The following is a 12,841-nucleotide window of genomic DNA, read 5'->3' on the forward strand; positions in this document are numbered from 1 at the left end:
CTAAACTGTGTGGAAGCTTGGTGTCAGCTCTGGATGGTATACAATACCACGTAGACTAATGGTTAGTTTTGTAGATATAAAGAATTCTAAACAACAGCCTTTCTTTGATGGTAGTTGCAAATTTTCCTATCCTCTAACAAAGCCAGTAGAATAAAGTTGAAAATCTTCCTAATTTCTATAGAAATGGAAGAAGTAATCAGTAGAAGTGCTTCTGTATAGGTTTCGTTTCAGTCACATTCTGCTCTTTTGCAATACACATGAGGTCTGGTAATCTCTGACAATGCCAGTTGTTCCAGTTTATTGGGTTGCTCGTAGAAACAATAACAAAAGCTGTTTCTAGAAAGTAATTTGGCAGAATATTTAATTATCAAAATAATTGTGCAAGAATGCTCATTATGTACTTATGAGACATAAGGCCATATCTGGAATGTTTCTCAGCTTACATAACCTATTTTACCCAAAGTAGAAAGTGCACACAAACATTTGCATTATATAAATATGTCAAAAAAACTTGATGACATATAATAATAATAATATACCAGTCTAGACATGGTATATCTTTGGTCTTATAAAGTGCAGGCTGCACTTTAAAGAAATTTTTAATTTTATCCTATTATTTGTAATAGAAAAGACTTTTTTTCATTAAGACAAACAAAAAAAGTCATAATAGAACAGCTCACCATAGTGATAGGTTTGACATGCTAGGATAAGAATACACTTGATTCAAATCTGAACTGGTTTGTCTTAATGTCTGTTAATTTAGATATTTATTTGAAAAGCAGATCCTTAATCTAATGAGAATTTTTTCAGTGCAAAACAGTTTTCCAACTATAATTTCACAAGATGAACTGAATATGCCAGTCCAAATATATCAAGGGATATGTCCTGAGAAGTTACTCTATTTTCTTTAAGTGAAAATTCCTACACACCTGGATATGTTGATAAAATAAGACAAATGGCAAATATGCTTTGTTATTATTGTTATCTAAAAATTCTTATCTAGATCCCAACCCTACTATTCTAAGGAAACTCCAAGCAAATACTAAGAAATAGTTTTTGTTTCGACAGGTCATAACATAATCAACAATATGGGAAAAAAAAAAAAGAACCAGAGAAAAAGCATTGTTACTCATGAAGTTAAAGAGAATTTAGTGATTCACATCCCACAGAAAGTTAATAGAAATAACATCTTATTTCTGAAAGGGATTCAAGCTTGTAATTAGCTATGATATACCCATGTAGAAGGAGAAAAATAATCAGCTTTCTGTATTCTGGTCTTTTTTTTTCCACTCTTGTCTCCAGATATTTTAGCTCTCAAATCAAGTTCCTTTTGTAGAAGGTAAAAAATATTATTCCAAAGCCAATATTGACTTCCTCATATACTTTTTCTTTTTTTATTTTTTTTCATGACAACTGTAGGCTTATGAGAAGCAACAAGCTGAAACAAGCCAGGACACCAAAGCAATCTTGCCTCAAACGATAAAATATTGATGGAGAACAGATTCCCTACCCAGCAAGATCTTCCACCAGGTGATTATAGGTAGATAATCCAGATGTTCAGATTTAACTCAGAGAGCTTGATTCAAACCCTTGAGGCTTAAAGATTAAAAGCCCATTTTACCTGGATTGTTGCTTACAGTCACTTTAGCTTCTCTTTGTAATATTTGCAGTACTGGAGTAGATGAGTGCTGGCAAAATTTGGACCAAAATGGTCTGGCAAGACCAGGCACCATGCCAAAAGAAGAAAATCTTTTCAAATATCTTTGCTTCTTTAAGGTTTACATAAATTTTTCAACAATTTCAGGTTTTTGGGGTTTTTGTTTTGTTTTGTTTTGTTTGAGATTAGAGCTCTGTAGAAATTTTGTTATTGTTTATTTTGGATTTGCAGTGGAAAGCTGATAGACTAAGATATACCAAACTCACAGCCGTGCTACGTATGCCAAAGAGAAAGGGAGCATTTGTGCATATGTATATATGCTTAATATGTACACATGTGCAAACACATACATATATACATATGTGTGTATATATGTAAGATCTGTAGACACATATATAGGTATATTGGTATTTGCCTGTGTGTATAGATACGTGTAAAGTTAGGGAAACATGGTTTCCATGTGAATGTAATAAAGAATGTAATAAATATTGAGAAAGCAAATTACAAAAAAATACAAAATACTGTATAGTATTTCTCATTATCTTCACAATTCAATGCATAATTCTAACATGTATTTCTGCATAGTGTCTAAGTTCTACCCTAAATGCAGAATTACTATTTTATTAATGAGGTTCTCCTGTATGAGTTTTTGGCATATCTTCCCGGTGAAGTGAAATACTTACTCCAGATACAGAAACTACACAAGCCTTTTGATAGTCACTGTCACAGGGAGGATTAGTCTTCATGCCGCTCTCATTCCTACATCGTTATTTATTCTCCAAACTGCCAGTTGCACAAATCCTTGGTGCTATCCACTGGTTTTGTTTACTGTGTCTTATTCAGGAAGATGTCTCTTAGGTTGGATGAACTATCCATCCAGAAAAAGGTAACATAGTTACAAATTGCAAAAGTTCTATTTTAGATGACATGACTGATTGGAATCCTGTGACAGATCTTTATCTTTCTATGTCATTTTACCAACTAGACCTTTTTGTTTGTTGGTTGTTTGTTATATACTTTCTGCATTCTCTATGCAACTTTCTAACTTTTGATGCAAAATGTTCAGTACTTACAGAGCCATGACAACCTGTGTACTGAAGTCTCATTTTACTTTCCTCTTGAATTTTCTCAGTGTTATGTCTTGAAAGAATGCTGGAGAACAAATTCTGTGATACTTCAGTGCTTTCTTTTATAAATGTGGTAGGTTGATCATGGCCAGCAACCTGAGGTTGGCAACCTGAAGTTGGTTGACCTTAGCTGGCTGCCATGTGCCCACTAAGCTGCTCTATCAATCCTCCTCCTCAACAGGACAGGGCGACAAAATATGATGGAAAGCTCATGGGTTGAGATAATGACAGGGAGATCTCTCATCAGTTACCATCATGGGCAAAACAAACTACATAACAAATCTAAAAGCACCTTTCCTCCACCCTTCCCATCTTCCCCAGCTCAGCTACACTACTGCTTTACCTCCTTCCTCCAAGTGACGCAGGGGATAGGGGATGCAAGTTTCAGTCCGTTCACAACTCTTTGTCTCTGCCTCTCCTTCATCCACACTATTTCCCTGCTCCAACACGGGGTCCCTCCCATGGGAGACGGTACTTCATGAACTTCTTAAATGGGGGTCCTGCCTATGGGTTGCAGTTCTTCAAGAACTGCTCCAGCATGGGTCCTTTCCACGGGGTTCAGTCGTTCGGGAACAGACTGCTCCAGTGTGACTCTCCTGCGGCATCACAAGTCCTGCTCCAGTGAGGACTCTCCATGGGGTCACAGCTTCCTTTGGGACACATCCACCTGCTGCAGCATAGGGTCCTCTATTGGCTTCAGTGTGGCTATCTGCTCCACTCTGGACCTCCATTGGCTGCAGGGGGACTACCTGTGTCACCATGGTCTTCACCATGGGCTGCAGGGGAATCTCTGCTCTGGCACCTGGAGCATCTCCTCCCCTTCCTTCTTCCCTGACCTTGGTGTCTGCAGGGTTGTTTCTGTCACATATTGTCACTCCTCTCTCCCAGCTACTGCTGCAAAGTATTTTTTTAATCTTCTTTTAAATATGTTATCACTGAGGTGCTACCAGCATTGCTGATTGGTTCAGCTTTGGCCAGTGTTGGATCCATCTTGGAGCTGACTGCAACTGTCTTTTCTGACATGGGGGAAGCTTCTGCTGTCTTCTTATAGAAGCCACCCTTGTAACCCCCCTGCCCGCCACCAAAACCTTGCCCCACATAAACCTACTATGCAACCAAACAGCTATCCTTCCTTTCAATCACTTCCCTTTCCCAGCAGATGGTGAGAAAAAAAATTGAAGGAAGGGAAAAAAACGTGTGGATCAACATAATGACTGTTTAACAAGAAAAGCAGAACCACTTGCCTGGAAGGCAGAGTCTCAGCACATGTAACAATAGATTGAGAAGACAGATGTGGTAGCCATGAACATCCCTCCTTCCTCTTTCTTTCTCAGAGCTTTTATTGCTGAGCATGACATCACATCCTATGGGAAATCCCTTTGGTCAGCTGGGGTCAGCTTTCCCGGATGTCTCCCATCCCAGCTTCCAGCCCACCCCGAGTCTACTCGCTTGGGGCGGGGGAAAGAAAGAGAAAACCTTGACACTGCACAAGTACTGTTCATCAGCAGCCAAAACATTGGTGTGTTTTCAACACTGTATTAGTCACAAATGCAAAGCACAGAGCCGTAGGGGCTGCTGTGAAGGCTTCATAAATTTGTCCCAGCCAGCCCCAGTACAAGGAACAATAAGTTACATGACTAAAAGTCCTATGATATTCTGCACACCCAGAGATTTTGTTCCATCCAAAAAAATAATCCTTGGAGTTCTATGTAAAAATGAAATAAATGATGAGCCAGTAAAGACACATTTAGAATGATAGAGGCAGTCACTATAGAGATATTTTAAAAACTGTTAAAGGCAAACAAGGTTATTCTTCAATAGTTAAGTTTAATAAGAAGACATATTTAATTCTATGAACTCCTGACAATAAAAAATAAATAACTTCAAAGAAAAAAAACAAACCAAAATAAAAGCAAACCAACAAAAACTCTTCAGGGAAATTGTTCAGCAGAGGAACATTTTTTTCAAAGAAATACTGATTATTTTATGACAGCTGAGCTGATTTTGTAAAATATTGGTAGCAAATACTAGACAGTATTACTGGGTTTGCAACAATGATGGTAGAATGATCTATTATTTTGTAAATGATAGGAAATGTGATGATTCAAATTTTTCCTAAATTGAAATTCACTAGAGATTTCAGAACATATTCAAAACTTCGTCCTCCCAGATTAAGTCCTCATGTGCTATAAACCAAGAAGACAGAGATGTCAATAATAAAGAAGATGGCACCAAGCCACACCGGAGAACTGCAGAAGGGAAGAATATAATACTTATGTATGTTTAATTTAAATTAAGAAAAAAGCCAAAAAAAAAATCCCTTCCAATTCCCTTAGTCGTTTTCTTTATAAGTGCTTGGGCTAAAGCAGAGAGATAAATAAATATAAAAAACACTCACATGAAGTTATATTTGTAGAGACTCTATAGAAAATAAATTGATATTGTAAGTTTCTCACATTTGAATACAAAACTATGAATGGGAAAGCATCAAGGAAACTAAAGAAGGGAGAATTAATATGTTCATGAAAATGTGAGACAGAGTGAGGGAGACAAAGATGCTGACAACGACCCAAAGAATGAGGCTGAAGCAAACTTTGAGATAAATAACACCTGTAAGTCTATTACTGGGTGAATATGACCAATGGTCGTGACTGGAAAGAAGCTATTAAAAATAGAATAACCTATTAGAGTAATCAAGTAACCTAGCACTGTATGTTTCCAGCCTGAGGGTTCATATGTTCTACAGCTTCATAATGTTATGCTAATTAAGATTTACATGGTGTAAAACTTGGGAAGAAATTATGGAATAAATATTTATTTTATAAGCAAAACCAAATAATAAAAGGTTTTTTTTTTTTAAAAATCAAGATTAAATTAACAGAAATATTGAGCAAACACTTCAGATCTGAGCTTGTTTAAACTTGACCTAAGTCAAATGTTTCCGAAGTTTTAAATAGGATTATCAATTGATGAGCTTTTCCTCCAAGTAGAGAACATACAGTGTATGTTTATGCTTTTGTACATATAACGTACGTAGATGTGTTTAACATGTTTAACAATTTGATGTTTTATTGTTTTTTTGAGATATGGAGATTTTCTTCAGAAAAAGGACACCATTGGATTACTTGGATTACTACACTGAATTACACATTATCACAAAAATATGCAGTATCACCGCATATTCTAATTACTTAGAATTAAACTGATATTGGCAGGTGGCCTAATTTTTAAGTATAGTTTTCACTTAAAGATCTTTTTAAAGTAACTGTTACCAAATATAAAATATGAAAAAGGACTTCAGGTCATGGTTGATAACCAGTTGACCATTTGATCTTTGTCTAATGCTGTAACACTGGAGGCCAACACAATTTATGAATTATATTTTAAACTCCCTTATATGAAAATGTAAAGTAGGAATTGGTGAACCTCCTCTGGCAGGGGGTTGGACTAGATAATCTCCAGAGGTCCCTTCCAACCCCTATTATTCTGTGATTCTGTGAATTTTGAGGTTGTATTACTTCATTATTACTTACTAATTAATGAGATCAATGTGGGATATGACATCTTGAGAAACTGGAGAGGTTATAGCTAAAAGAATTAAGCAATAATACGGAGTGAAAGGAACCATGTTTAACAGCAAGAAACTAAGACTTTTACTTTATGTCAAGATGACTTAATCAATGTCTGCAAGAACCCACAAGAACCAAATATTGCTGACAGCATACTGGCCTACAATCTAGAAGAATTGAACATTACAACTCAGCTTCTAGAAGATAAACAAATTTCAATAACATCAGCTCAATAAGACCAAATATTCTAATCACTGAAACAGCTTACTTTGGAAGCAGTAGAATACATACTATTTGAAGGCTTTAGATCAGGATATTATTAGAAGTACTTGATGAAAAAATTACTATACACGGGTCAACAATCTGCATTATTCAGAAGGTCACTATTCAGCAACCATAACAGATCTTTTTAGCCTTGGAAATTCTAACTCTATGAAAACTTTAATTATCCATGCACTTTAATAGACTTTGCCTTACAAAATTTCAGTGCACTAAACAAAGATTTTATTTTTTAGCAGTTTTCGAGTTTTTCAGTACCACAATACTTCAGGTTTTCTAGTGCTTTTGAAAAGAAATAAAAAGTAGATATTAGGAAAACACCACAACCCTATGTTCTTTAATTTTCTGAAGCGTACCATGTCATTCCACTTCATACGATACCTAATATAAACAGAGTAGTCTTCTCCTAGGATTTACACAGAGCTCCTCTGAATATAATTCCACCTACTAGTCTCATTTTGTGTTTTCCTATTAACTGCTATGTATGGCTCAATGATTTTTGAGTTCTTTATATACTGACCCAGACTGAAAACATGTTACATGATCATAACTTACTGGTCTTTAATGACAGTTTGGATGCATGTCAAAAGTATACCAACATCTTCATCATGGTGATATGTTTCTATACCTGATTTTACATAGCATTTAACTGATTTCCTTTTATAATGAATGAAGTCACTTTAAATCTCCACACATGGAAAACAATCAAGAAGCTTTCATTTTTATTTTTTTTTCCACGACACCACTCTGTCCTGAAAGCTCAAATAACATTGAACATTTAATCATAATTCTATGATTAAATCACATCATCCTCAAACACGGGAGTCAGGAAGGAGCTAATAAAGGAATTGAGTATCAAATTGATGTGTCACCCAAGAGTCAAGTAGAAAAAACTGTTGTCCAGGAAGAATATGATTAAAATAGAGAGGGAGAAGCAAAGTTACTCTAGTATAAAGGCTAATAGAAACTTTTGGAAAACCTTGTGAGGAGAAACAAAGGATGAAGGGTTAAAAATAAAAAATAAAAAATAAAATAAAAAAAAGGGAGAGAGGAAATAGACAGGGTGTATATTCAGGTGTAGAGAAGCTTAGACTGGTTCCACTCACTTTCAAAGTGAAAAGCTGGAAAATTTAGTTCTGTAACGGTGTCAGATCAGGGAGCAATGGAAGAGTCCTCTGGAATTAGTGGCATGCATTAGAGTTTCCTGCTGTCTGAGAAAGCTTGTCTAAGTGGATAGCTTCAAACAGTTGTCTTTCTCTCTGTTACAGTGTCAGTTGGTTATGCAATCCAGCTCTCTTCTGGAATATACTTAAAATGTTTTAAGCAAATATATAGGTGAGCACCCTACATCTAGTGTTCAACTTGGTATTGGTTCATTGGGGTCAATCTGTGTTTTGGACTGGCGGTGGCTCAGAGCACAGCTGGTTTGGATGTACAACTGTCAATATATCTCCGCTGTATTGCTTAGCCAGAGAGTGCTTGAGATAAAACTGGTACTGATTTCCCTGACGATTCTATGGTGGCCTTTGGTGTAACAACTAGGAAAAATTTGACCTGTTATACTAAGCAACTGTGCAACTTCAGATTCCAAAGAAATCTGCTGTTGCTAGATCACTCTAAAATTCACAACCAAGCAGTGCTCTAGAAATGTCAAGTGGTATTTTATTTTCATATGGAAATGCTGAGACTAATTAACAATACTTAAACCACTTAATATAAATGTCTGTTGCAGTTAAAGAAAACTAATGTAATTGCTCAACCTTCTTTAAACCTGTGTCTTCAGATATGTTGATGCAGCAATGACCTGCTGGAAAGCATTTAAACTGCTAATTCCAGTTAATTAAAAAAAAAAAAAAAAAAAAAAGAAAGTGTCTGACTTTTTAATATTATATAACAATATGGAGAACCGTTACAATTTATTCATTGCTTAGACACACACTATGCTTTCCTGTATGCCAAGTATGGAAAAAACCACAGAAAGAGAGCTGATGCTGCATAGGCTTGTTGTGTTTATAGTAAATAAAGAATATAAAACCACTTTGTTGCAGTATTTATTTTAGAGGGATTTTAATATTTTTTAAAATGGATTAATTTGATCCCAGTCCTTCAGGATGAAGTCTCAAGTAAGTAAGGAGAAATCAATACATATTTCTTCATTGTACATTGCCATAGTTGTTAGAGAATCACTATTATCCTTGCCAAGAAAATCACTATGCTATTGTTCCTTTCTGGTGCAATGGCATTGACAGTATGTTTTAGACTTTCCCTACAATTATCTTGACACTTAAGAGATCAAACAGCTTTAGAAGGCACTTAAGAACTTCATGTCCAACTTCTTAGCAGATATAGATGTCTTTATGTTCCTTCCAAAAAAAAACAGGAAAAAGCTTAGCTTAAGGAAATTTATTTTCAGAACTAAATGTCATTATGCACTTTATAAGTAATATTCTTTGACTCTTAAAACATATTAATTTTTGAAGTGTCTCTAGTCTATGGATTACAATGTACTCCTTGGGAATAAAAAAAAATGACTTATAGAATGGAGATTATTTTTTTCTTAATATGAAATCTAGACTTCTGTTAAATGCAGTGTGATAATTTACAGGTGGAATGGGGGGGGAGTGGGGGGAAGGCACAATGTTGCTCCGCCTTTGTTATTGAAATGAACAATTATGTGAAATCCAAAGTTTTTCTTAAAATGCTGGACCAGAACCTGCGTGGTGCTTTTTCTGAACTCAAATCTGTGACTTTTTGGTTGCATAGTTTTAACACTCCTTTCCTTCCTGTGTAGAAGTTGGAGATTTGTAGGATTCCAAGCTACCTCTAGCTCACCCTAGTTACATCTCTATTACTTTGACCATGGATGAAAGTATGGTTTGCACTTAAGTCCTAATCTTTTGCTCATTCATGCTGTATGAATATAGAATAATTTTCAAACATGTATGTGAGGATTATCTCAGAGTGTCACAAGGCACCCCAAAGATTCTGCACCCAAAATCTTTAGAAAGGACTAAAAAATTAGGGAAAGATTAACTATGCTGTGCCAATCTACATCTCATCAGGAATCCCATCCAGTCTTTATAGGAAATTATGTGGGTTGATGTTAAACAGATTAATTATCTGGGCTTCTTTCTGGAAGTTTCTAAAATTAATGTGGATGCATAAGCCAAGGGCAAGAAGTGAAAGACTGTAGCCCGCTTTCTCATTAAGGAGGTGACACATGGCATAGTTACTGTCTTAAACTTCAGGAGTTTTATGCAGTATTACTTCCTTTGTTATTAATTGCTCAGTTTACCTTCCAGTGGTTTACCATCTATATGCAGAAGACACCTGTGAAACTGGTTTTTGGAAAAAAACCCTACGGATTTCCATTGCACATGCAATAGTGAGATTCAGATATAGAAAGTAAGAAAACAAGTTTAAACGAAACTGAAATATTTAACTTTAAAAAAAAAAAAGTGAAAGCCTACAGTTTATATGCATTGCAGCCTTTCAGGTGCACAGTTATAGAACAGCTGAATTATTACAGGATAGCTTTGGACGGCTGATTTAAAATCCTTCTTGAAACTGAACAAAAAGTGACCATGGTATATATTTGCTTGTCTCGAGAGAGGAAGGTGATTTGAAATAGGGTACTGTTCATAAAATTGCCATCTAGGTCTCAACTGCATGCTACTTCTATAGTTTAATTATAAATCTATCACTAAAATCTTTCTGGAAGATGGGTTGTTGTTCAAGGACATTCTGAGTTAATCAAGCAATTTGAGATGAAGTTCTGTGGCTTATAGAATCATAGAATTGCCTAGGTTGGAAGGGACCTTTCAGATCATCTAGTCCAACGGTCAATGTAACACTGATAAAAAACATCACTAAAACATATCTCTAAGCACTGTGTCTACCCATCTTTTAAATACCTCCAGGGACAGTGCCTCAATTGTCTGCAGTGCCTTCATTGCCCTTCTCTGGACCTGCTCCAGCACCTCAATGTCTTTATTGTGGTGAGGGGCCCAAAACTGGACACAACACTCGAGGTGGGGTCTCACCAGTGCTGAGTACAGGGGAACGATCACTTCCCTACTCCTGCTGGCCACACTGTTCCTGATACAGGCCAGGATGCTGTTGGCCTTCTTGGACACCTGGGCACACTGCTGGCTCATATTCAGCTGACAGTCGATCAATACCCCCAGGTCCTTTTCTGCCAGGCAGCTCTCCAGGCACTCTTCCCCAAGCCTGTAGCGCTGCACGGGGTTGTTGTGACCCAAGTGCAGGACCCGGCACTTGGCCTTGTTGAACCTCATACCATTGGCCTTGGCCCAGTCTGTCCAGATCCCTCTGCAAAGCCTTTCTACCCTCAAGCAGGTTGACACTCCCACCTAACTTGGTGTCATCTGCAAACTTACTGAGGGTGAACTCAATCCCCTCATCCAGACCATTGATAAAGATATTAAACAGAACTGGCTCCAGTACCGGGCCCCGAGGAACACCACTTGTGGCTGGCCACCAACTGGATTTAACTCCATTCACCATTGCTTGTGAAGGAGAACAGACTGAATTGTTATAATCTGCCGAAGATCATTGACTTTTCCCAAATCTGAAATTTGGATCTTTATCTGATATTCAAGGCTAGTTGGAATGCTATCCAGCTTAAGAAAAATAAATGTGCTATAGATCAGACTGCTTTCTAAAGTGCAAGTTAAACAATTTTTATATGATTTTTAAAACCCACTTTTCCGCAGACTCCTGTGAATATCACTGTGTCTCATGGAATTTCAAATTGGGGCAGAGGTGTAGACCTAATGATCTGGCATCACTTCAGCAAGAATTCTTGAGATTCCATTTTGATAATATCAGTTATTTAGAGTCAAATACTTGATATTTTTGCACAGCTAGGTCTCAGACTGTCTATAACCCTTTCAAAAGGATCTCAACTTCTTAGGAATTTATTTAATCATGTGTAGCTCATACTGTCCTTTAAGGGAATCATTATTTTCTAAGTTAATGAAGTTCAATTAGAATGTTGAACTGGTGCTAATTAATAGAGCAAAGACAATGCATCATGACCTCGATTTGGTTCAAGTCTAGTGGGTTTGTACGTAGTGTGTTATAAGAACTGGGTTACTGGAGAGGACATGCTTGGATGATGCATGCTGTGCAGTATATGTGGCCAGTACTTTCAATACCTTGTCTTAAAACTAGCTGTAAATCTGGTCAAGGTGACTCAGACAAAACAAAAGAAGTATTTACTGCAATAAGAATATATTTGTAGTGTTTTATATCTCTGTCTCTCTAAAATATCTTACATATTTATATGTATATCATTATAGACATATATATATACACACACACACACATTGAATTTTCATTTCAATTTATTTTCTGAAGAAAGACTTCCACAAAGCAATCTGTTAAGGGACTGCTAATAGGCATCTCTGATGCTGTCTGCTAGTCAGCTAATAGACAGCTTTGCTGCCTACTCTTCTGTGTACCACACATGTTTTCTATGTGCTTGGGAAGTATTGTAATTGCCAGAAGTCAGTTGACGGAGAGCCTTTACCCAAGCTTTTCGTCAAAACCACTCAATTTTCCCAGGTGCTTTCAAGGCTACAGCTCCAAGTCTTCTAGTGTGCTTTGCATTTATTTGGTTTAACAGACAAGCAGATATCTGCACATTTTACAAAGTTTTAGATCCATCCCAGACTGGAATTTCTTCAGCTATTGTATTTTTTTGAGGAACTGAGACACCAGTTCTAAGCATGTCTGAAATCCCTGTGGCCCAGGACCATGTTTTCAGTAACAATCAACAAAAGTTGTCTAAGACAGATCTTAACGGAACAAATTCAGTGATGTTTTCCCATGATCCTTTCCTGGTTTCTAACAATTTCTGTCTCGGGCTTTTCACCAGCTCTAGCATTAGCTTTTTGGGGGGCAATATACACTATTTAATATTAGAGGTTAATATTTAATGTTATGAGTTCAGTAGCAAAATGAACTATAAATTTCATCTTAGGAATACAAGCACTCCCAGGACAAATATTGCTCCTGTCAATGCCCATTCATGTGACCCTTTATTCTGTGAGGTTCTTGTTATGCCTTAAAGCTAGTAGAAAGGATAAAAATGTTCACTGGGTCTGTTTCATCTATGATGAAAAGCAGAAGCAAAAACTAACTAATGATGAATTAATTTGCAATGCTTTCTGTGTCTCTATGCA

Source organism: Rissa tridactyla, chromosome 5 (assembly GCF_028500815.1).
Source record: "Rissa tridactyla isolate bRisTri1 chromosome 5, bRisTri1.patW.cur.20221130, whole genome shotgun sequence".
In the NCBI taxonomy this organism is placed as follows: domain Eukaryota; kingdom Metazoa; phylum Chordata; class Aves; order Charadriiformes; family Laridae; genus Rissa; species Rissa tridactyla.